A 24,764-nucleotide genomic window follows, 5' to 3' on the forward strand; every position below is an offset into this window, starting at 1 on the left:
TGCCAACCTTACTCACTTTTGTCATTTCTGTTGATAATTACCAAAAATGAAAGGTAATATCTGTGTGACATCCCTAAAGACACAGCTCTTACTCATCAGAAGAAGGTTCTGCCAGATATCCAGAACTTTCCTGGACTAACATGTCAAGTTAAAAAACAAATCTACTGGAAACAGTACATATAGTTCTTTTTTTCGCAATGAGGGGGAGATAGCTGGGTGGGAGGAGCCCACAGTAAGAAGGTGTGGTATGAAGTGCAGTTGCCCTGATGATGTGCGAAAGGTATGCACCCAGGTGGGCAGCTGAGTTCTGAGCCACCCGCCTGAGGTGGACCTGAGATAGGACTGAAGAGGCAGAATTGGGTCTTGGGTCTTGAGCCCCCCTCCCCCATCGAACCATGCAAACTAGGATGTGGATGGCAGTAAAGTTACTCTGCTGCTGTTTACTTCTGCACAAGAGGTTGAAAGATGGACTAGTACTTCCAAATAAAAAGCACAGCAATCTGTGCAACGGGATGGTACTGGCCCACTGGACCATTAAGAGACTAGTGGTCCTATTGCAGAGTGATGCGACTATTGCAGAGTGCAGGGAGGCTATTGAGTAGGGAAACAGCTGCTGTGCTGAGAAACACTGATGATCTCCAAAGCAGATTATAGCAGACCACTGAAGTGCTGGTGCAGCCCTTTGGGGCAGCCCTCCTGACAAGTGCTATCTCTTCAAAAGATGACGCAGGCAATCAGAAGTACCATCTATCAAAGGCGATTCAGCCCTGCTCAGGAAAGTCAGCAAAATGACAATAAATGTATAGAAGCCATGTCGGGAAATGCCACATATTTCTCATTTAAAATTATGCTAATAGAGAAATATAAGGAGTCAGCACATCATTAAAGAGGCTTCAAGTCACAGCTAGGAAATTAGCTAAAATCACACAATGGGTGTGTGAACAGTCATGCACATGCATGTTTGTGTTGGTTTTGTACAGTACAAACCTACATGGGTAAAAATTGAGTGCCACAGATAAGCAGACAACAAAGTGCAAGGACCGGAAGTGGTTGATTCAAGATGGTGTACCAAGCAGGCAAGGCACGGATAAGAGATGAGCGAGTCCTTAGTTGCTCCAGGAGGCCTGGGATATGGCCCCCTGTACTGGTCGATAAGTTGGTCCTTGATGAGATGCGTCTTGAGACCTTTCATTAACAACGTGAGCAATGGCTGTGTGAAGAGATATTATTCCATATTCCGGGGAGGCAGATGGAGACGGCCTGCTTCTGACTTTCAAAAAAGCTTCTGACTTGGAAGTCATTCTCAGGCTTACTGGATAGTAGGGAAATAGGGTAACCAGGTGTCCTGGATTTAACGGGACAGTTCCAGATTTTCAGCATCTTTCTTGGCCAATGTCAGTACATTTAGCACATGTACTGCTTTTCAAAGAGAGTTGCCTGAGCTAAGAGGGAGGCAGGTTTTTATGTGTTTCCAGACAGTAGTGAGCAACTCCTATCAGAAAGCATTATCATTAATATAAAGTCAAAACTTGCACTTGATTCCCTTTAGTACTTCGCCATCTGTGTCTTCTGTGCTGGCAAGCACAATCAATAAAATTAATCTGTAGCCCTGCGTTGATGGAAAATTAGAGTCCTACTTTTGAGTTTGAAAAATATCCAAGTCTTTGTTTTTCAAAATATGGTCACCCTACAAGGAGAGTGAGGTCCAAGGATGGCTGCCCTCACCAAGATAGCATAACCTCCTCTGCTGGCCTTTATAAAGCTTCGTTCACAAGGAATAGTGATTATGAGGAATAGAGAATAGAACAGTGAATCGTAAAATTTGATCAAGATGAAAAAAGTGGGCGAGAGATGTTAGCCCCAGGAATATCTGGTGAAATTCATGTAAGCAATAGTTAACAGCCACCTTTATAGTAAATGTCGGTATTGCCTCAGTGCTCAATTTGTTACAAAAATAAGTGCCAGGGCTCTCGTCAGAAGGCCACTGCAGCTTGCCCCAGATATTGCCCCCGTTATCCTGCCAATTATAGTAACAACACAACTACTAGAGTGACAGTTCAGACAATTTCAGGCCCCCAAAGCTATAGGAATGGCTTGGGTGCCGGGTAATAGTCGTTTCTAATGTATATGGAATTACTAATTAACTGTTTTGGTCAGGTCTAAATCACCCAGACAGTCACAAGCGCGGGTGTCGGCAATTTAGTGCCTGTGTCACGCCCCGGAAACCACAGGCTCAAATTAAGCACTGTATTGCCTGAATACTTCCAGTCGTCATCACTGGCGCAGCAGCGTATACAGGCATGAGATACAGTCCTGAGTGTGCTTGGAGAGGTAACTGTCCAACTAATGGCATGGCCCGCGTATCTTCTTGGTGGGATTTCAGTTACAGCACTGACACCGACACTGCAGCGGTTAGTTCTCTCACCGATAGTTTAAGACACAGGCATTTTATCAGTTCACTCTGGTGTTTCTAGGTTGTGAAAGAGCCAATGTTTACAGCGAGCAATGCCAACCTCGGTGCTGGCGACCCTGTGTTAGACACGAGGTTGTTCAAAAAAGTATTTTTGTAATAGAATCCAAAAACGTAACTCTGATGATTATTGTTGACAGAAAAGGTAATCCCAAAGTATGGAGAAAAATGAAGGATGAATCCTAAGGAACTAAGCTAACAGCGTTAGTAACACGTCGCTCACAAAGAATCCTGACAAAAATATTTACTGACTGTGACAAGGATCAGAATGGAACTGACGGAAAGTAAGCACTAACAAGAAGGGAGCTCTGGGCAGGGTGCTTTGTAGAAGGACATGCAATGTGAACTTCAAGTGGCTAAGCAGATAAAGTTATTTTATTTCTTTTTATTGGACATTGTATAAGGAACAATGAGGAAGTAGCAGAAAAGACCAAACAGGGAGCTAGAATCTGAAGAGATCTGTTCATCAAGTTTTTCCCGAAATCAAGAGGGTTATTGTTAGAAATGGGGGTCCCTAGTTGGCAGAGGTAGGTACCCTTTGTCCAAGTAGGGACCCCTCTTCCTAGTGAGGGTAAGGGGGATACACTTCTAAAATAAGCCCTGCTCACCCCCTTGGTAGCTTGGCACGAGCTGACAGTCTTATCTCAGAGGCAGCTGTGAACACATACAGTATTACAGTGAAAACACTGCAAATGTACACCACACCAGTTTAGAAAAATAAGGCATCTTTATCTAAACCAAACAAGACCAAAACGAGAAAAATCCACAATACAGTAATAAAAATGGTAGAAATAGTTCAGTTCAGAGCAATTTGCAGATGCGACACTTTTCACACAAAGTACCTTGGATGCGTCACACACACCAACAAAAAGGGTAGCAGGGAAGGTGATGCGTAGGTTCCTTACACTTAGGGAAGGTGACGCGTCGGTTCCTTGCTCAGGGGAGGTGATGCTTCGGTTCCTTACTGCTGTGCAGGGGAGGTGATGCGTTTGTTCCTTACCGTAGAGGAGGTGATGCGTTGGTTTCTTACTGCGTGGGGAGGTGATGCATCAGTTTCTTACTGAATCCCCCAACGATACGACAGACCTGGTACCTCGATGAGATGCGACGATCCGGGACGATAAGTGGGTTCTTGCAGCCGCACAGCAGGGCTTGCGCTGGAATCGGTGTGGTGATATCGGACTTCGGAGACTGGTGCACTCGACGTGGCATGCAGCGATTTCTCGAGCTGCGGGCAGGCGCGGCATCGGCTTCTTCGCCGATGCGTCGGAAAAAGGTACAGTTGTGTCGCACTTCTTGTTGTTGCATTGCTTTTCCAGCTCCCAACAGCCAGAACAACCTTCAGAGGCCCAGAACAGCTACAGACACCTCTTGGCAAGTCAGAACTCCCAGCAAGGAAGTTCAAGGGAGCCAGGGGTGAAGTCTTTGTGTCCCCAAGACTTCATAACGGGAGGCAAGCTCTTCTTCAAGTCTTTGGAGATCTTCCTCAAGCAGGGGCCACAGCACACACCAAAGTCCTTTTCCCTTTCCTTGGCAGAAAGTAGCCACTGCAGGACAACCCCAGACAGCTAACAGCAGAGGGGTAGTATTCCTCCTCAGTTTCTCCAGCTCTTCTCCTTGGTAAAGGTCCCTCTTGATTTCCCAGAAGTGATCTAAAGATCTTTTATAGATTTTTATAATCCAAAATCCTTTGTTCTCTGTGGCAGAGAAGCTCTTTGCCCAGTCAAAACCAGTTCTATCCTCTCTGGTGCAGCTTCCTGGCAGGGGGTGGAGACAGCATTGTCCTTGGCAGACCAGGCCCATTCAGGTGTGAAAGAAATCTGCTCTCCCTACTCTGAATGCGGCCCAGGTCTATTCAGCCCAGCCCTGACTCACCCTAGAAAGGCAGGACACACCTCAACCCCCCAAGTGGCTGCCAGATAGTCAATACACAACCCTAGCAGAGGCACACTGGATGCCTAGGCAGGAAAATACCTACTTTCTAAAAGTGGTATTTTCAAATGCAGAATGTAAAATCACCCTCACTAAAATATGCATCTTAACATTCTGAGTTCAGACATATCAAGCTTTATTTTCCAGTCTTGTTCTAATAGGCAGTAATACTCATAGGATGTTAGGAGCAAACTCCCCATTCTATCCTATGGGGAAAGGTAGCCTTACAATAGTGAAAAACGAAATTGCCAGTATTTCACTAACAAGACATGCCACACACATCAGGGCATGCCCTACCTTTCACGTGCACTGCACCCTGCCCACAGGGGTCCCTAGGGCCTACCTCAGGGGTGACTAACATGTAAGAAAAGGGAAGGTTGGGGCCTGGCAAGTGGGTCCACTTGCCAGGGCAACATGGCAGTACTAGACTGCACACAGGCACCGCAATGGCAGGCCTGAGATCTTGTTGCAAGGCTGTTTGTGTAGGTGGCACAATGAGTGTTGCAAGCCTACAAGCAGCATTTGATTCTCAGGCCCTGGGCACACACACTGCACTGTACAAGGGACTGATTAGTAAATCAAATACGCCAATCATGGAATCACCAATCCATAAAAACAATTATGCACTTGCACTTTGGCACTGAACAGCATTGGCAAAGTGCCCAAAGCATCTAGACCAGCAAAACAAAGTCCAACACAGAGCAAAATAACAGGAGGCACAGGCAAAATACAGAGGAAACCCGCGCCAATGATGCCAGGTCTAACAGTTTTGATTTGGCCTTATGTGGTTGGGAATAGAATTCCCCAGTCCAGAGGCTGGACATGGAAATGCCTGCTTTGCTGTTTTGGCTTTTTTTAAATATATCTTAGGGACTGCCAGAGGTAGGCGATTTATGCCTCTTGTTTCTCATTAGCCACCTGTATTTGAGTTTTCTGTTCAGATTGAGAGGTAGAGTGGAGTGCATTGCTTTATGTGTGATGCACATAATCTTGATGTGAATTATAGCTTCAAGCGATTGCCTGTGAAGACATTTAAGGATGGGAGAGATGTGATCATATTTCTTCGCTTTTATAATGAGTCGAGTAGCCATGTATAATATGGCTCAGAAAGGTGCACTTGCAGATTTTGGGAGGCAAGCCAAGATGGCTTTTTCTCCATCTAGTATGAGGGCCTCTCCTGCAGGATTCAAAGTTAGTAGGCGGTATTGTTAGCTTAGTGATGTAGTCATTTAGGGTAACAACATAATCACGGCAAAAACTTACAATATACCTACATTACCTAAAAACATTGCTGGGCCATGTTGTACCTTGGTCCATCTGAATTGTGCCTTAAAACGTCATGTGTGGCATACAAAACGGTGTGCGACACATTCAGACATAAGTAGGGCAACATGTCCTTCATCACTGGTGTTTGGAACAGAGCTTGCTTCTTCTGTGGTTTGTAATGTGGAGATAAACAAAGCCATCTAAGTGTCAGGACATCGACTACCAATGTGCCTGCTAGCAGTGTCAATGGAGAACAACAATGGGAAAGAAAGTTTCAGGATTATAAATTAAACATGCAGTAAAAAGATACTGTTTGATTACCATGTTAACTGAGAAGGAAAGTCACTAAACAATATGAACAAAACAGCATCTTATGAAGAATGAAGAAAGCGAGAATTAAAGTTGAAAATAGAGACGGGTGCTTTTTTCCTTTAATCAGTAGGGTTAATCATCACACATCTGGATGAATACGTTGAGGCTATGACCTGTTTACAATAATTATTTTTTCAATATAATGTTGTATTGTAAATGTTACCAATCACTATAACTTGACACCATGATGCGAGCATTTCTGTAAAGAAAAGGCACAGTTTTTGTTGCTGTGAGGCCACTGAGTATTGCTGGTTATTTTCCCAGACTCATGGAGCTGAATTTTGTAGCCCTGGGAACTGACAAAAGGATTGGCGTCAGCCTCACGAATGCTGCAGGGTCATTGGCTGAAGCTTGTCCAATGGCCACACTGTAGTGATCATAACTTTCCCATCGCTCGCCAATGGCTGAGGTAAAGCCTATGACCATGCTGTGGGGAGGAGGTGTATGACAATGGCAGGAGTGTGGGGAAGCTGTAATCAGCACTGAGCTGTAGCCCACTGCCCTCCAGTTGCAAATGTTCCCATGGGCTTTGGTTTCCATCTGCGTCATTTTGCTTTGCCATTTCTTGTGGTGCTGATCAATTTTTAATAACCCAAAACCGGTCCCAGGATGCTTGTTTCTGGTCCAAAAAGGACCCCGGCTTCGCAGTTTGTGCTGGACTATTCTCATGAGGAGCAGGGTCAAGACTGATCTGCATATGGCTGAGTCCAAACTGGGGTGGTGTAGTGATCAAAAGAACAATGGATTTAACCCAGATCTCTTGACTGGGGGTGTATGTTTGATTTATTCAGCATTCCTTCCATCATTTGTTGCCGCAGCACGAGTCGTTAGATCAGAAATTTGAAAAAACAGATATGCTCATCAGTGTCATTCACCGTTTACGTAGCATACCTGCAGTGCTACACCACGCATAAAGGAACTCCCAAAGTAAGACAAAAGACAAGGAAGAGTAAATAGATGTGTTTACACTGTGCCTGGAATGTATTAGGTCTCCTTGTGCTGATAAATAATCTGGGCAGTAGTTCCAATATTTTACCGCGCAGTGTGTAAGATATCTACACCCATGTCCATTTGACCTTTGTAGAATGGGGATTCAGTCCTCTGTCCTATGGTGATGCTTTGTAAATTGGTTTATGGAAGACAGTGTTGAATAGGAACCTATTCCCGATGTTATCTAAAGTAGTGCTGGAGCAATATAGTTCCAAATTCTGGATAAAAATCCAAAGAACTGGTTCACAATAGTTTTTGAAAGGGAGGGGGGGTCAAAGGTAACACTTAAGTATAGCTGAGAAAATGTTAAATCTCTGAAATGGTTAATCATTCTGTCGGATAATGCGGGTTGTCTGTGGTTTGCACTCTGACAGCAGCAAAGCATGCTTTCCCATTTTAAGATCAGCCTTAGGGCTGGATTATTTTATGCACTTTAGAATTCACAACTGGAAATCAAATTTTATTTTTGTTGCCATAACCAAGATACGATGCAGTAGCATTCTATACCACCCAGAACTAATACTAGTGCGCTAATGTTAACAACAACCGTAGGCACAGAATCCAGGCTGAGAGAAGAGGCAGAAAGGAGTGGATTGGTGATGGAGCAACAAGTGTATTTTGGTTCACCCATACTGAAAGCCACTGACGGATCTAGGAGAATAAAAAACCAGGATGTGGTGGGCATCATCAACATTTTGTAGCACGGCGATCTCAAATGTAATTTGGATCTACTGGTCTGCAAAGGCTTTCTTTGAGCATGGTTTGACACAGAGAACTGTAGTCAGTTCAAGTGATTTGAAAGAAGGGAATGGTCTGGATGACAGCAGACTGTAGAGCTGCGTGAACTCAGCCCAGGCGGCGAGTTTTACCTGCTCATTAGATACAAGGAGAACTTGGGGAGAGGTTAGATCTGAGATTATGGATTCGGAGTGCCAACTTGGTGCGCTCTGTTTTTTATATATGTGTACAAATCCCACCCCACGTTATTCCATACCATATCCAATGAATAAAGGAATTCGATGTTCTGAGTGAAAATCTGTAGGACAATTTTATATGTATTAAACCTAGTAGGTAAATTTAACTCCGTGCAAAAGCATTCTTGCCAGCTACGCAGCATGACATGCTTGAGGCTTGATGTCATAGTGGTAAATTTCAGTCTCAATTTTTTTAATTAATAAATAACGAAAGGTGGGAAGCATTATTGCAAAGTACGTACAGTCACTTTTCCGTTTCACTTTTTCTCTCAGACCTCATCTTCACCCAGATAAAACTTTAGTTTATAGAAACCCTTTATCACCGAGACAGATTAATGATTAATTTGGGAGTTTATAAAGCCCTACATGTCTCTGTTTGGTTAAGTCAGAGAGCAACTAAGGACTCCAACTGCAGAGTGAGAAATACAAAATGGTGGTGAGTTGGGGATACTACAGTCCAGAATGATGGGTGAAAGATGGGTGAATTATTCTGTCCTCAATTCGTCAACAACAAACCCTTCCTGTGGTTAATTCACTTTCAAACGCTTCTTGAAACCGCAAGTAGTAGCAACCACTTCCTGATTGAGGAAAGTGGGCATCTGATACGAAAAAGGTGATTAGATCGATAGAAAGTTTAATTCAGAACAGATGACAGTTTTTTAAAAAACGTTTTTGTCCTACTAACGAGATTGGGTTGACAATGGGTAATTCTAACCCTATACTAACCTCTTTTCACGAAAGAATTTTCCCAACCTACATGATGGATATCCCCTCTCTCCCATACCTGGAATTGATAATGAGGGCCTGGCCCATTGTTTTATTCAGGCAGATTTTCTGTAATCTTAGAAAACATGCATCGTAAAAGTGATTTTTGCTGTAAACTGACTGATGAAGGAACTTACTGAAGAAGGACTGGGGTATGCGTTACAGTCGCAGTCCCACAATCAAATTGAATTTGGATACTTTAGTTTCTAATCTCCATAAACCGTGTTTTTAATCCTCCAAATGTGAAGCGCTGATGGGTACTTGCCTCTCCTCGGTTTAATCTTATCTTAGTAGAACTACCAGTTTTAAAAATATTTTATAGATATTCCTTCATAAATGATGGGCGACACACATTCCTGATTTCTCCTAAGCAGACAATATGAGTCTTCATGGTAATAGATATATCCGTTTAAAGTGGTCTTTAGTCATTACTGCCCAGGACTTCAACAACTCAGTCTAAACTAATTAAGGCAAATGGGCCATTAACAACTCTAGATCTGGGCACGAGAGAGCCTGGGCCTTGGTACCACGAGCATTAAGAACATACTACCTGTGCTCTTTAAATAGAGTTAAACAATGGAGCATAGTGTGTGGGACTGCCTGGAATGATTTGCTGTGGGCTACCTAGGTCTTTCTTCAGACATTGGAGAAGCAAGTGTCTCAAAGAACATCAAAGCACTCACACTTAAGGAAGGAAACTGCTGAAGTTAGTGAATTCCAAAAATCCAAATACTTTAGGTTGGAGCACCTTTTATTACATTAATCGATAAGGAAATGCAACAGTGCAGCAGCATGCTTGTTTCAGAGACGGAGAGTCCCTTCCTCACATGGTGGTGTTGCAACTGTTGAGATACAACACTGGGCTGATTTTTTTTCCTGACACACAGGAATAACTTACTTTTTTTGCAATTTGGGCTAGCAGGTGAGAAGCTGGCCTGAGAGCCGAACAATAATGAGGTTTCGCCCGAGAATTGCGGTCTCTCAGCACCATAGTAAATTGAACAGCAAAGCATTGAGAGTTATACAATGAGCAATAAGAAAATGTATACGTATAAAAAACAACATGGGGTGAAGTGTTGTTAGTATCAAAAGTGATTTAATAGAGTTCATACATGCCAATAGACTCGACTCAGGCCTCTGCTTCAATACAAGTCAATGGGATAAATATATTCTCCTGATAATTTTTTTTAATCTCCCACTTTCCTCGTCTAAAATGCCTGCATCTATGTGATTTTATTCTCCAAATCGGTGAAATGAAGAATACCTGACTGCACAACATTTTACAGGCTGTTTGCCGTACTTGGACTTTATTCACGAACAAGACTATTGTCTTGTGAATCTGTGAAGTACTATGTTACTACAATCAACATTATGAATTCTCATAAAAATGTCGTACGTGCTGTAGAGCTTTCTTTAACCCAGTGGCTACATACAAGGAGCAAAACTGACAAGATACAAACAAGTCAACAAAAAACCAGGATTACATATTGCAAACAAAAAAATGATGTTAAAGTCAAGTACAGGCTACTGAGCTGAATGTGCCTTTAGGATTCCAGCATGTGTCTCACATAGAGGCCAGGTCTCCTTCATTAGAGTGACGACAAAGCATAACCGAACGTAAATGTGCCATTAGATTTCCCAGGCACAATACACCGGATTATTCGACTTGTTTCTTGTGCTGGGAGCTCTCTGTAGCATGGTGCGTAAATATATGCAGTTATATGTTATTTCTAATATCTCCAGGGCAAGCACACATTTGCCCAAAAAGTGTAGGCCAATATACTACCAGTGGTCAAAAGTTACAAGTTCCCTGACCCGCTGCGTCTCAGACCAGAGCAATGGTCATCAGCTCACTTACCAAAAACAATTGATGACTAAGTGTACGAGTGTATGACGTATGCACTGGTAACACAAACATGGCATTTGTGGGACTAACCATAGTGGTGTTGTGCTGATAGAGTGGTGAAACTTGAAGGTCACTTTTCAGTTCCGCATTGGCCATTTTGATGCTTTATGATCTGGTCCCTTAGTGGTTTGTACTGGTGGTGTGCCACACAAGTTAGTTTGCATTGGGAGGTTGTGCACAATACAACTTTTATATCTTTGCGTTTTCAACATTTTAGGCATTTTCCTTAAGCCACCTACATGTTCAATCATGGCAGTGTTGATGTAGAAGTCATCATGATGCCGATAGTATAAATCAGTGTAGTGTGGCACAATGTCAGCATCTCTGTTACAGCCTATTTTTTGGTCCAGCTTTTTCAAGTTCTTATGATTTACATTTCTTCCGTGTTGTCAGTTTACAAGGTTCATCTTCAATACCATGAACAACAGATCATGTGTTGAGTGCCTGCCTTATTTTTGTGTCCTATAACCTGCTTATGCATTTTAATGTACCAAAGAGGTAGACAACGCATTCAATAATTTTGATTCAATGTAAAATAAAAAAGAGTAATTAATATTTAGTGGACATGGTAATGTTAAATGAGAATTGTTTTTTTAATTCATGACTTCTGGTTTTGCATTACTTTCAAAAACTTCATTTTCATAATAACTTGTCTTTTGACATAGTGTTTCATACTGCATGTCTACCATTTCTAAGCACTGTAAATAACAAATACGAATTTTAACCAATGCAATGATACTCAATTTAGTGACCTCAAAAGGAGGGAAGGATGAGTTTGCCTCACTAATATTTAAACGTGTGACCTTACAATCCCTGTGGATGTAGGAAACACTTGCAAACAGCCATCCTCTCATCAGAACATAAATAGTGATATCTAATGAAAGGCTTGTTAATTACAAGCTCTTTTATGGCTTGTGGTGGAAATTTGATCTGTGCAGGTACTCCTTCCTGGCTTTTGTATACACTTCTTCCCAAGTGGCTATAAGTTTCACAATGCTCATTAAATTGCTCATGTGGCTCCTCAACTTCTTTCCAAATCTCAAAAACGTAAAGTATGAAAGAATGTTAGTGGTTTCAGGGATGTTTGTTTGTAACATTTCTTGTTCCATGTCTCCCATTTAAAGGTTAATAAATTGCAGTGAAAATCTTGCACCACTAACTGTACCAATGTTAAGATGAAAATTTTCCACTGCAAAAGAAAATAAATTGTGATGTTGGAGTATAAATTGCATGAGGTCTTTGATAGTCACCACTGGTATATCTATACGCTTAGTATCTTTTTGCAGAAATCTCTAGCAGATATCTATAGCATTATGCAGAATGTTGGAATATAGGGAGGATACATTTAAGAAGAGCAGGAGAAATTTGGATGGTACCTTTCTTACCTCAGAAATCCCCAGGAAGAAGAGTGGGAGACCATGTACAAATCTGGTAATGTCTTACACTAGCGATTTTACAAGGGGTCTTATGTTTGCATATATAGTTTCAGTCAATGTACTGGCTCTAGAGAAGTCCTGGGGAATTTATGTTTAACAACATACAGTTTGTCTCAGGTGTTCGTTGTCTAGTAGTCGATATTGGAGGTTTTCCTGACAACTAATTTGTTAATCTGACAATTTTTTTAAAATGAGCTAGAAACCGCATTTGACTGCCCCTTTATAATTTAAAATCACCAAATTACTTATTTTTCTTTTATAAGATGTTTAGGTTTTATATAACTATATTATTCATGTTGTCTGTTGTGCATGTGCGTCTGAATGTATGATTTTATTCGCAAATCATAATAAACACTTTCTAAACCGGAGTGATGGGAGTTGCAAATGAGCAAATAAATATTGCTACCACAAACTGCAAACAAGTGCATACAATCAACTAAGCATAAAAAAAGTTAGTAGCAACCGCAATAGACTAGAATTTAACCAGGAGGAGTCCCAATAGACAGTACACTTAAGATCACTCCATCGTGGACAAGAAACATTGAATAATTCCACTCACAATGCAATGTAATAAAGGTTAGAGCACCCAAAACTCCAAAGAGAGCAGTAATAGCCCCCAGAGGACCGCACAAGTGATAGTAGTTAATCAATTAAAACGGGAGGCGCTTCACATCATATGGCCCTACTGCTCATGAACCCTGACTATTTGTAAAACAACTCCCACCAACATAGGGAGCACTGCAAAATATCAAACAGACGGTAAGAAGTTCATTGTAACTTGTATCCAAATAGTGCAAGGCAGTTCGTCAGGATGGAGGGTTATTCATTCATTCCATTAATACACAGGAGCCATAATGTTGAATACCCAAGATTTTTTTATTCTTCAAACATTAAGTTGCTAGCCCAGCCAATGCATTTTGCTCCTTTAAAAGGACTTCATCAGGGATAAATATATTCAATAACCTATCACAATCTTCTTCCTGCAAAGAACATGTTATCGCTCTTGTACTGAGGATCGCATAACAAATTATTCACAATGTTGGCTCTGGTTATTTTCAGAAAAATTTGCTTTGCTGGTGGGAGAAGAAAGTTTGGGGGAATAACGTGCATATGATGGGAACCAGAAGCAAGTATAAGCACCTCCCCATCATAGCGGATTGTGATAGGTTTACGAATATATTTATCCTTGAAGAAGATCTCTTAAAGGGACGAAACACATTGTCTGGGCTGGAAACTCATGTTTGAAGAATTTAAAAAATCCTGGGGATTAAACAATATAGCTACTGTATATTAATGGACTTAATGAAGAATCATCTATCCTGATGGACAGCCTTGCACTACTTTGGATACAAGTTACAATGAACTACTAACTGTCTTTGTGATATTTTCCAGCGCTCACTGTGTTGGTTGGAAAGGTTAGAGTACAGTAAGTATAAAACAAGCATTTTCATTTGCAAGGGTTTCAGCTATTGACATTGTAAATGAAAATGCCTTTTTTATGTGTTGTTTTTTAAAACAGATAAATTAAAGGCATTGCCATTTACAATGCCAATAGCTTAAACTCTCGCAAATGCGAGACCTATTGCATTGCAAATGCTGGATCTGCGCCTCATGCAGCCTGCAGACTGCAATGTTGTCACCACCATGGAACCAGTGAAAGTTAGGAGAAAATAAAACTATAGTTATGTATAGCTGCCAAGGTTTCAGGTTGATATGTGTGACATTTTTAAAATGTCAGTGTAATTTTGAGTGACATTTCAATGACTATGAGTGACACTTACTCCTGATCAAAATCAAGCAATGTAGATGAGGCAAACCCATAAATATCAGAAATGACACCCATTTGAGCAACAAGAAAATCTAAGATCTTAAAACTACCGCACAGCACTAGACATAAAAAAGGGAACTAACATAGCATCCAGTAACTCTCAGCGATCCTCAAACGGTTTTGCAATTTGCATAGTTGTGTGACGTTCTTTGCAGCAGGGATATTAACCATCTGTGATAGAAAATGCAGAGTGAACTGCCAGTAGACAAATCTCTGACCTTCGAACAAGGACATTTAATTTCAGCAGCCTTAGTTTTTGACTTACCTACGTCTCTGAGTCACAATAATTCTACTGCTGCTGATGTGTTTTTACTGAAGTGTCTCTGAATTGCTGTCACACTCACTTGCTGTGGACAGAGATGCTGTAGTGTAGATGAGATTGAAGGCTGTATCACTTGAGGGATGGTGAGAAGAGCTGCTTATGGAAGGAGTCAAGTCAGTGATGGCACCGCCATTTTGAGGGCTGTGCCGTGTGCTGTTAAAAGACACTCTGACAGAAACTGCTCTTGGACTTGCCATGAAAGGACTGAACCCCACCCGACTCACTAACTGGGCATCAAGATCAGATACGTGTTGTCCTAGTTTAGCTTTAGTGTGCGGCTGCAGCAACAATTGCTGGGGGCCTGGGCATGCAGGAAATTTAAATAATCTTGCCACATCCTGTGCCTGAACAGGCCTAGTCAGTCCTCCCTGGTATCATTGATTAATTGTTGACGCTCAGAGTGTGTCCAGGTGACCGACTTGAGTGGCACCAGCGGCCTCATTCTGGCACCAGAGAATATAGAAAAAACTGCACACAGAGCTGCTAAATTAAATTAACGTTATTAATACATAAATCAAGAAGAACATGTCAGCCATCAATGATACTCTTAGACCAGAGAGCAGACGACTCTTGCAGAATGGCACGGTGAGGCACCAAACCGGCAGCACATACAGCAGCGTACAAAGAAACATAACTGCTGCTCGCTGCCTTACTCAGACAGTGGCTAATTCCTGTATGCAAATCACATGAACCCTACTGTGTGATTGTTGTTGCGGCTGTCACGTGATGCCAATGCGGCCGGCCTGGGATGAATATTATAGCAGCAGCAGTGATCAGATAATGCAGCCACAGTCGTGACCCAAGGGCCGACCTGTGAAAGACTCAGGGCTCAAAAGGAAACGGGTCACTGACTGGGGATGGAACCAGTTTAGGATGCCACAAAACAGCATCACTCGCCTGCCAACCCCAGATATCTGTGCATTCTCCTCTCTGTGGACTTTTGCAGACCGGCTACATAACAGAGTCAGGCTCAAAGTTCACACAGCCAGGCCAGCGGGGTCTCAGGTGCTACTAATGCAGTCAGTTGAGCACAGCCCCACTGCGGCAAGACGAGCCCGAGAGAGAAGGTATGCACTGCTACAATTAAGACAAAAGAGAAAATCAATGAAAATGCAAAATTATTTAAAAATATCAAAAAAGTCACACATCAAAGGGCTAATGAGTTAAAAAGTTGTGGGTGGGCCATACAGTAATTATTCGCCTATGACAGGCTGTTGTCTTGGGAAACACCTCACCCTTCATAAATTTTGATGCTTCGATTAGCTCAGTCGATTTCTGCCATGCTGCCGGGAAGCTGTTCCATATCATCAGAGGGGCAGCAAGAGGGAAGCAGCCCGCGAGGCACAGTGCGCCTGGCTCGGCAGAGTCTGGAGAAAGGCGAAGCACTGGAACCTCAGAGCTGGCCTGGCTGCTGCCGGTCTGCCACTGCACCTGTGCACCGTCCCTGCCCCGGGGCTCCCCCTAAACGCCCGCTTTGCTACTGCTCATGCCCGCTGCTGCCTTCCATGATTTCACCCAATGTCGGCAGCATTGCTCCCAGCAACATTGTAAACAATAATGATAACATGGTTCCTGGGAGCAAATCATGGGTCGCTAGGGGGGCCGTTGCTGATGTTTTTTTTTCCGGCTGAACAGGCTGGGGAAGTTTGTATTTCTCAGCGAAAATCACTTTCTCGATGTCCCTGCCTTTGTCTCAGCCGAGGCCACGGCAGGAGGGAAGGAGCCACTGTTTGGGCAGTGGAGCCGGGGCAGAGGGAAAAGCCGTGGCTAATGCAGCAGCGGGAGAAAGGAGTGCTGGCACCATATTTATGAAGCTTAGCGTGCCGTACTTGATAAAAAATTATACTTTTTAAAAGAAAAGGGATGTTTGTTTGTAACATTTCTTGTTCCATGTCTCCCATTTAAAGGTTAATAAATTGCAGTGAAAATCTTGCACCACTAACTGTACCAATGTTAAGATGAAAATTTTCCACTGCAAAAGAAAATAAATTGTGATGTTGGAGTATAAATTGCATGAGGTCTTTGATAGTCACCACTGGTATATCTATACGCTTAGTATCTTTTTGCAGAAATCTCTAGCAGATATCTATAGCATTATGCAGAATGTTGGAATATAGGGAGGATACATTTAAGAAGAGCAGGAGAAATTTGGATGGTACCTTTCTTACCTCAGAAATCCCCAGGAAGAAGAGTGGGAGACCATGTACAAATCTGGTAATGTCTTACACTAGCGATTTTACAAGGGGTCTTATGTTTGCATATATAGTTTCAGTCAATGTACTGGCTCTAGAGAAGTCCTGGGGAATTTATGTTTAACAACATACAGTTTGTCTCAGGTGTTCGTTGTCTAGTAGTCGATATTGGAGGTTTTCCTGACAACTAATTTGTTAATCTGACAATTTTTTTAAAATGAGCTAGAAACCGCATTTGACTGCCCCTTTATAATTTAAAATCACCAAATTACTTATTTTTCTTTTATAAGATGTTTAGGTTTTATATAACTATATTATTCATGTTGTCTGTTGTGCATGTGCGTCTGAATGTATGATTTTATTCGCAAATCATAATAAACACTTTCTAAACCGGAGTGATGGGAGTTGCAAATGAGCAAATAAATATTGCTACCACAAACTGCAAACAAGTGCATACAATCAACTAAGCATAAAAAAAGTTAGTAGCAACCGCAATAGACTAGAATTTAACCAGGAGGAGTCCCAATAGACAGTACACTTAAGATCACTCCATCGTGGACAAGAAACATTGAATAATTCCACTCACAATGCAATGTAATAAAGGTTAGAGCACCCAAAACTCCAAAGAGAGCAGTAATAGCCCCCAGAGGACCGAACAAGTGATAGTAGTTAATCAATTAAAACGGGAGGCGCTTCACATCATATGGCCCTACTGCTCATGAACCCTGACTATTTGTAAAACAACTCCCACCAACATAGGGAGCACTGCAAAATATCAAACAGACGGTAAGAAGTTCATTGTAACTTGTATCCAAATAGTGCAAGGCAGTTCGTCAGGATGGAGGGTTATTCATTCATTCCATTAATACACAGGAGCCATAATGTTGAATACCCAAGATTTTTTTATTCTTCAAACATTAAGTTGCTAGCCCAGCCAATGCATTTTGCTCCTTTAAAAGGACTTCATCAGGGATAAATATATTCAATAACCTATCACAATCTTCTTCCTGCAAAGAACATGTTATCGCTCTTGTACTGAGGATCGCATAACAAATTATTCACAATGTTGGCTCTGGTTATTTTCAGAAAAATTTGCTTTGCTGGTGGGAGAAGAAAGTTTGGGGGAATAACGTGCATATGATGGGAACCAGAAGCAAGTATAAGCACCTCCCCATCATAGCGGATTGTGATAGGTTTACGAATATATTTATCCTTGAAGAAGATCTCTTAAAGGGACGAAACACATTGTCTGGGCTGGAAACTCATGTTTGAAGAATTTAAAAAATCCTGGGGATTAAACAATATAGCTACTGTATATTAATGGACTTAATGAAGAATCATCTATCCTGATGGACAGCCTTGCACTACTTTGGATACAAGTTACAATGAACTACTAACTGTCTTTGTGATATTTTCCAGCGCTCACTGTGTTGGTTGGAAAGGTTAGAGTACAGTAAGTATAAAACAAGCATTTTCATTTGCAAGGGTTTCAGCTATTGACATTGTAAATGAAAATGCCTTTTTTATGTGTTGTTTTTTAAAACAGATAAATTAAAGGCATTGCCATTTACAATGCCAATAGCTTAAACTCTCGCAAATGCGAGACCTATTGCATTGCAAATGCTGGATCTGCGCCTCATGCAGCCTGCAGACTGCAATGTTGTCACCACCATGGAACCAGTGAAAGTTAGGAGAAAATAAAACTATAGTTATGTATAGCTGCCAAGGTTTCAGGTTGATATGTGTGACATTTTTAAAATGTCAGTGTAATTTTGAGTGACATTTCAATGACTATGAGTGACACTTACTCCTGATCAAAATCAAGCAATGTAGATGAGGCAAACCCATAAATATCAGAAATGACACCCATTTGAGCAACAAGAAAATCTAAGATCTTAAAACTACCGCACAGCACTAGACATAAAAAAGGGAACTAACATAGCATCCAGTAACTCTCAGCGATCCTCAAACGGTTTTGCAATTTGCATAGTTGTGTGACGTTCTTTGCAGCAGGGATATTAACCATCTGTGATAGAAAATGCAGAGTGAACTGCCAGTAGACAAATCTCTGACCTTCGAACAAGGACATTTAATTTCAGCAGCCTTAGTTTTTGACTTACCTACGTCTCTGAGTCACAATAATTCTACTGCTGCTGATGTGTTTTTACTGAAGTGTCTCTGAATTGCTGTCACACTCACTTGCTGTGGACAGAGATGCTGTAGTGTAGATGAGATTGAAGGCTGTATCACTTGAGGGATGGTGAGAAGAGCTGCTTATGGAAGGAGTCAAGTCAGTGATGGCACCGCCATTTTGAGGGCTGTGCCGTGTGCTGTTAAAAGACACTCTGACAGAAACTGCTCTTGGACTTGCCATGAAAGGACTGAACCCCACCCGACTCACTAACTGGGCATCAAGATCAGATACGTGTTGTCCTAGTTTAGCTTTAGTGTGCGGCTGCAGCAACAATTGCTGGGGGCCTGGGCATGCAGGAAATTTAAATAATCTTGCCACATCCTGTGCCTGAACAGGCCTAGTCAGTCCTCCCTGGTATCATTGATTAATTGTTGATGCTCAGAGTGTGTCCAGGTGACCGACTTGAGTGGCACCAGCGGCCTCATTCTGGCACCAGAGAATATAGAAAAAACTGCACACAGAGCTGCTAAATTAAATTAACGTTATTAATACATAAATCAAGAAGAACATGTCAGCCATCAATGATACTCTTAGACCAGAGAGCAGACGACTCTTGCAGAATGGCACGGTGAGGCACCAAACCGGCAGCACATACAGCAGCGTACAAAGAAACATAACTGCTGCTCGCTGCCTTACTCAGACAGTGGCTAATTCCTGTATGCAAATCACATGAACCCTACTGTGTGATTGTTGTTGCGGCTGTCACGTGATGCCAATGCGGCCGGCCTGGGATGAATATTATAGCAGCAGCAGTGATCAGATAATGCAGCCACAGTCGTGACCCAAGGGCCGACCTGTGAAAGACTCAGGGCTCAAAAGGAAACGGGTCACTGACTGGGGATGGAACCAGTTTAGGATGCCACAAAACAGCATCACTCGCCTGCCAACCCCAGATATCTGTGCATTCTCCTCTCTGTGGACTTTTGCAGACCGGCTACATAACAGAGTCAGGCTCAAAGTTCACACAGCCAGGCCAGCGGGGTCTCAGCTGCTACTAATGCAGTCAGTTGAGCACAGCCCCACTGCGGCAAGACGAGCCCGAGAGAGAAGGTATGCACTGCTACAATTAAGACAAAAGAGAAAATCAATGAAAATGCAAAATTATTTAAAAATATCAAAAAAGTCACACATCAAAGGGCTAATGAGTTAAAAAGTTGTGGGTGGGCCATACAGTAATTATTCGCCTATGACAGGCTGTTGTCTTGGGAAACACCTCACCCTTCATAAATTTTGATGCTTCGATTAGCTCAGTCGATTTCTGCCATGCTGCCGGGAAGCTGTTCCATATCATCAGAGGGGCAGCAAGAGGGAAGCAGCCCGCGAGGCACAGTGCGCCTGGCTCGGCAGAGTCTGGAGAAAGGCGAAGCACTGGAACCTCAGAGCTGGCCTGGCTGCTGCTGGTCTGCCACTGCACCTGTGCACCGTCCCTGCCCTGGGGCTCCCCCTAAACGCCCGCTTTGCTACTGCTCATGCCCGCTGCTGCCTTCCATGATTTCACCCAATGTCGGCAGCATTGCTCCCAGCAACATTGTAAACAATAATGATAACATGGTTCCTGGGAGCAAATCATGGGTCGCTAGGGGGGCCGTTGCTGATGTTTTTTTTTCCGGCTGAACAGGCTGGGGAAGTTTGTATTTCTCAGCGAAATTCACTTTCTCGATGTCCCTGCCTTTGTCTCAGCCGAGGCCACGGCAGGAGGGAAGGAGCCACTGTTTGGGCAGTGGAGCCGGGGCAGAGGGAAAAGCCGTGGCTAATGCAGCAGCGGGAGAAAGGAGTGCTGGCACCATATTTATGAAGCTTAGCGTGCCGTACTTGATAAAAAATTATACTTTTTAAAAGAAAAGGATTTTGGTGGTGTGTGCTATAAGAAAGTTGCGGGCCGCGATAAACGCTTTAAAAACTAAAATTATGAATAAAAATTTAAAAAAGGATTTGGTTGAGTTGCTCTATGTAAATAGCGTGGCTACCATTATTAAAGTTCAAGGCATCGAGGAGAAATGCCCGCCACCATGCATATCAAGCCTGGCGAGCGGTGTGGGAGAGCATGTCCAACAGCAGGCAGGAGAAAGCCCTGTAAAAAATAGTGCTTTGAGGCTGTAATTGAAAGTTACCCCAGAACACACGTGTCTTCATGGGAGGTTACAAAAAGAGACAAGGCGGTTCTATGGTGGGATTACTAAGGCTATTGACCAATGAAAAGCGACCATTTGCAAAGAACAGTGACATGAGCCAATTAAAAAGAGGGGCGGAAAGTGGGCGGAGCTTTATGCACATATTCTGAATACAGCATATCTTGAAGAGACAGCACAAGCGCTGCCTAGGAGCGACCTAAAAAAGTAAACCAAAAATATTTTGAGGGTGACAGAAAAACTGTACTTGTGTTTTCCAACATTTCTTTTTAAAGGCTTGAGATCCCATATACTGTTTCTCATGTTTTGCAGCCAGGAAACAAAGAATCTTGAAAAACCAACCTTAAGCAGTTGCATTTGTTAGATAAATCTACTAAGTTTAGCTGGGAACAGCGCCATAGGACACAGCTTGATGTAAAGTCTGTGTAAGTAACGTTTAACAAAACAAGAAATCAGAAGCACACCTTGAGACCTTCTGCATGCCCAAATATCCAACGTCAAAGGATTAACAAGCATTTGCAATTCAAAAGGTCTCACATTGCTAAAAGTTTGAGTTATTGGTGTTGCATAATTATTTGCAAAGCCAATAGCTCAAACTTTCAGTAATGCAAGACTTATTGCATTGCAAATGCTTCACCTTTGGTATAATCGCGGCACCCGCGCTTTACTTTTAATGTTATAAGTAAAGCGCGGGTGCCGCAATTATACCAAAAGTAATGAAATAGATTTTTTTTCTATTCCTTTACTTTTGGTATAATCGCGGCACCCGCGCTTTACTTATAACATTAAAAGTAAGGCGCGAGTGCCGCGATTATACCAAATGTAAAGAAATAGAAAAAAAAATCTATTTCTTTACCTTTGTTATTATCGCGGCACCCGCTCTTTACTTTTAATGTTATAAGTAAAGCGCGGGTGCCGCGATTATACCTAAAGTAAAGAAATAGATATTTTTTTCTATTTATTTACTTTTGGTATAATCACGGCACCCGCGCTTTACTTATAACATTAAAAGTAAAGTGCGGGTGCCGCGATTATACCAAAAGTAAAGAAATAGAAAAAAAATAAAATTTCTTTATCTTCGGTATAATCGCGGCACCCGCGATTTACTTTTAATGTTGTAAGTAAAGCGTGGGTGCCGCGCATATACCAAAAGTAAAGAAATATTATTTTTTTTCTATTTCTTTACCTTTGGTATAATCGCGGCACCCGCGCTTAACTTATAACATCAAATGTAAAGCGCGGGTGCCGCGCATATACCAAAAGTAAAGAAAAACAAGTGGCGCGCGCGTCACGCCTGTGTCTGGGCACGATCATAGCTCCTCCCACGGCCTATTGGTGTGTATTACGCGCTTGGTGCGCATAATAGACACCAATAGGCCATGGGAGGAGCTATGCGCACGCCTCGGGCCAATTGCGTGCAGTCTTTTAGAATAAGAGGCACGCAAGGCCAATGGGGGAGCGGAAAAGGAAACGCACACACACAAGCGTGTGCGATTCCAGGGTCCATTTCAAACCCCAGACAAAAGACTCTGGCCTGCGCGAGCACTGCTGCGCAGTGCAACGCAGGTCGCGAGACCAAAAAATGGGTTCAGTTACACTGGATATTGATTATGTAAGTAACTAAACCTGGAAACTGGAACAGGGAAAGCCATGAAGGAAAAGCAAAAGCCGGGCCAAGCTGTAAGAGCCGAAAAACATCTAGGCATGTGCCCAGCTGGAGCAATTGTGATTATTATTGTAAAAGGAATCCATAACAAAACCCAAATAATTTTAATTTTTTTTTGTTAATTGCGGGTCTGCAAACTTCAATCCCCGTGTTAATATACCAATATAAAAATGCTGTGAGACAATTTGATACTAAAATTCTGAATATTGAGAAAGGGAAGCAGAGCAAAGAGCACACCCCAAAAGCCTGTTCACTTGGCAAATCGCAAGTTTGCTTTTATTTCACTTTAAAGCGGCCTACCTAGCAAAAGGGAGCAGGGAGCAGGCCACAATAGCTGATGGTTCCTGCGCCCCTATGGATCGAGCCAACTTGGATGGGCACAGACGGATGCATTCATTATAGCAAAACGAGAGACAAACAGCTAAGGACATTAATGCCGGACCAGGCAAGAAAAGGGAGAGACGGAAACTTCAAACCCTTCCAGCCTCTCAGGGCGCATTGTACCATCGGTGAACTGAACGGCAGCAGCAAAGGCAGAGCTGTGCCAAGTGATGAAACTAGTAAAGCCATCCCTCAGCTCAGTGCGGCTCAAGATGCATCTTAGAAGGGGCCTCCGCTAGAACACAAACTCGTATATATATGTTGGTCTGAAAATTGCCAATTTTTGTACAGAGTTGTATCATACCAAAGCCAAATATAACAACTATTTTCAAACACAGAGCGTCAGAGTTACTCTATTTATTGATCAATTGCTAATGAACAACCAAGCAACTGAGAAAAAAAATTAAGTTCCCCAACTAGCCAGGAACTAAACACATAAAATATATCTTTCAAGGAATTAAGTGCAAGGAATTAAGACTCGGGACCGTTACTGCACTGCTTACACTGGGTGTACATCGTCTTTAAACACATTTTTGAGAATGTAAATCCGGAAGCTTACTTGTCTGAAGATATTCTAAAACACTACATTAGAAAACATTAATTGGAACCACCAATATTCAGAGTAAGACCAAATTAAGTACAAAAGAGAAAAGAGTGTGAAACATAATTTTAATGTCTATTCAACCTTTTGCGGTGTCATTGATATATTGTTCCCCATTTAATGAGTGCATATAGCACCTAAATAAACGAATAAACTTAACGTATGAAGAAACAGAAAAAGTGGGTTCGCACATCTTTCAGAGGTAAACAAACCTTCTGCAATATATAACACCTGATCAGAACACTGGAGGGTAGAGTCCAGTCGTTTCTGAGAACTTTAAGGAGTGTAGTCCTGTAGCGTGCAAGTTAGACCACTCAACAGCAGAATCTACTCCAGTTTCTCTCACAATAACTCTCCGACTTTCGCACCCTATACTTTTTTCTCTTGCTCCCTCCCCTATGACTTAATGCACTCACTGCAATCTATGCAGAAAATCCCTTTGAATGGCCAGCCCACATGTGTGACCAATATCTCAAAAGATAATGGTCACACCATAAAGCTTGTCCAATCTCAGTTTGAGGCACAGACGATCGACTCTATACAGCTATTCATTGACATGGGCAGAGTAGATTCTAACCCCTTGGACCCTGCCCATATTAAAGGCGAACATTTCAGACCCTGCAGTAGCACCAATCCATCCCATGACCAACAGTGCTGGGAAATACACAGAGACCAATGGGTACTGCAGCCTCAAATCAACCAAGTGCTGTGGCGTAACGAAGGCTCAGGGGGCCGCCCTGCAAGGTACATGGAGGGGCCCCCACTCCGGATTTAATCCGGAGCTCTAAGGCCTTAGTACTGGGCTGAGGGGGCCCTCTGCAGCTCGGGGGCCCCCCGCACCGCGGGGGATGCGGGGGCCTGTGTTACGCCCCTGACCAAGTGAGAAAAGGCCCAACTGAATGCTATTAATGAGTGGCTGTCCTCAAGGGCGTTTGCCAACTTTAAGTGACAACATTCTCCAATGCTAGCCACAAAAATCTGTAAATGAGTAGCAAGTTATGCCACTTTAGCACCCTTTCTTTTTGCGGTTTGCACCTGTCTGTTTTAGGAAAGGGATGTTGCAGCTATGACAGCAATGTTTGGTCTATCTTTGACACCCCAATCAAAAGCATTGCAGCGGTACACATAATTCTCGGTCTTAGTTGACTGATGGTGTGGTCTCCTTATGTTCCCCACCAAAATCTTTCAGACTATCTTTGTGCAATTAGAGCATTATGATGACAGATCGATGGTATGAAATACCTGGGAACTATGGGAAATGACATCCCCTGTACCTTCAGGAGGTGTAGCGTAACGGGTCAAAAATAAATTCTCTCCTGCAAACATTTGGCAGAGGGGTG

The 24,764-nt window shown here is 42.5% G+C and overlaps 1 protein-coding gene across 12 annotated transcripts in view; it reads right to left on the reverse strand.

Annotated features, from left to right (window-relative positions):
• Positions 1–24,764, reverse strand: part of PTPRM (protein tyrosine phosphatase receptor type M) — a 1,478,792-nt gene that overhangs the window by 464,011 nt on the left and 990,017 nt on the right. The gene's annotated exons all lie outside the window — the stretch shown is intronic.

The sequence above is a fragment of the Triturus cristatus genome, chromosome 5_2 (assembly GCF_964204655.1).
Source record: "Triturus cristatus chromosome 5_2, aTriCri1.1, whole genome shotgun sequence".
Taxonomy (NCBI): domain Eukaryota; kingdom Metazoa; phylum Chordata; class Amphibia; order Caudata; family Salamandridae; genus Triturus; species Triturus cristatus.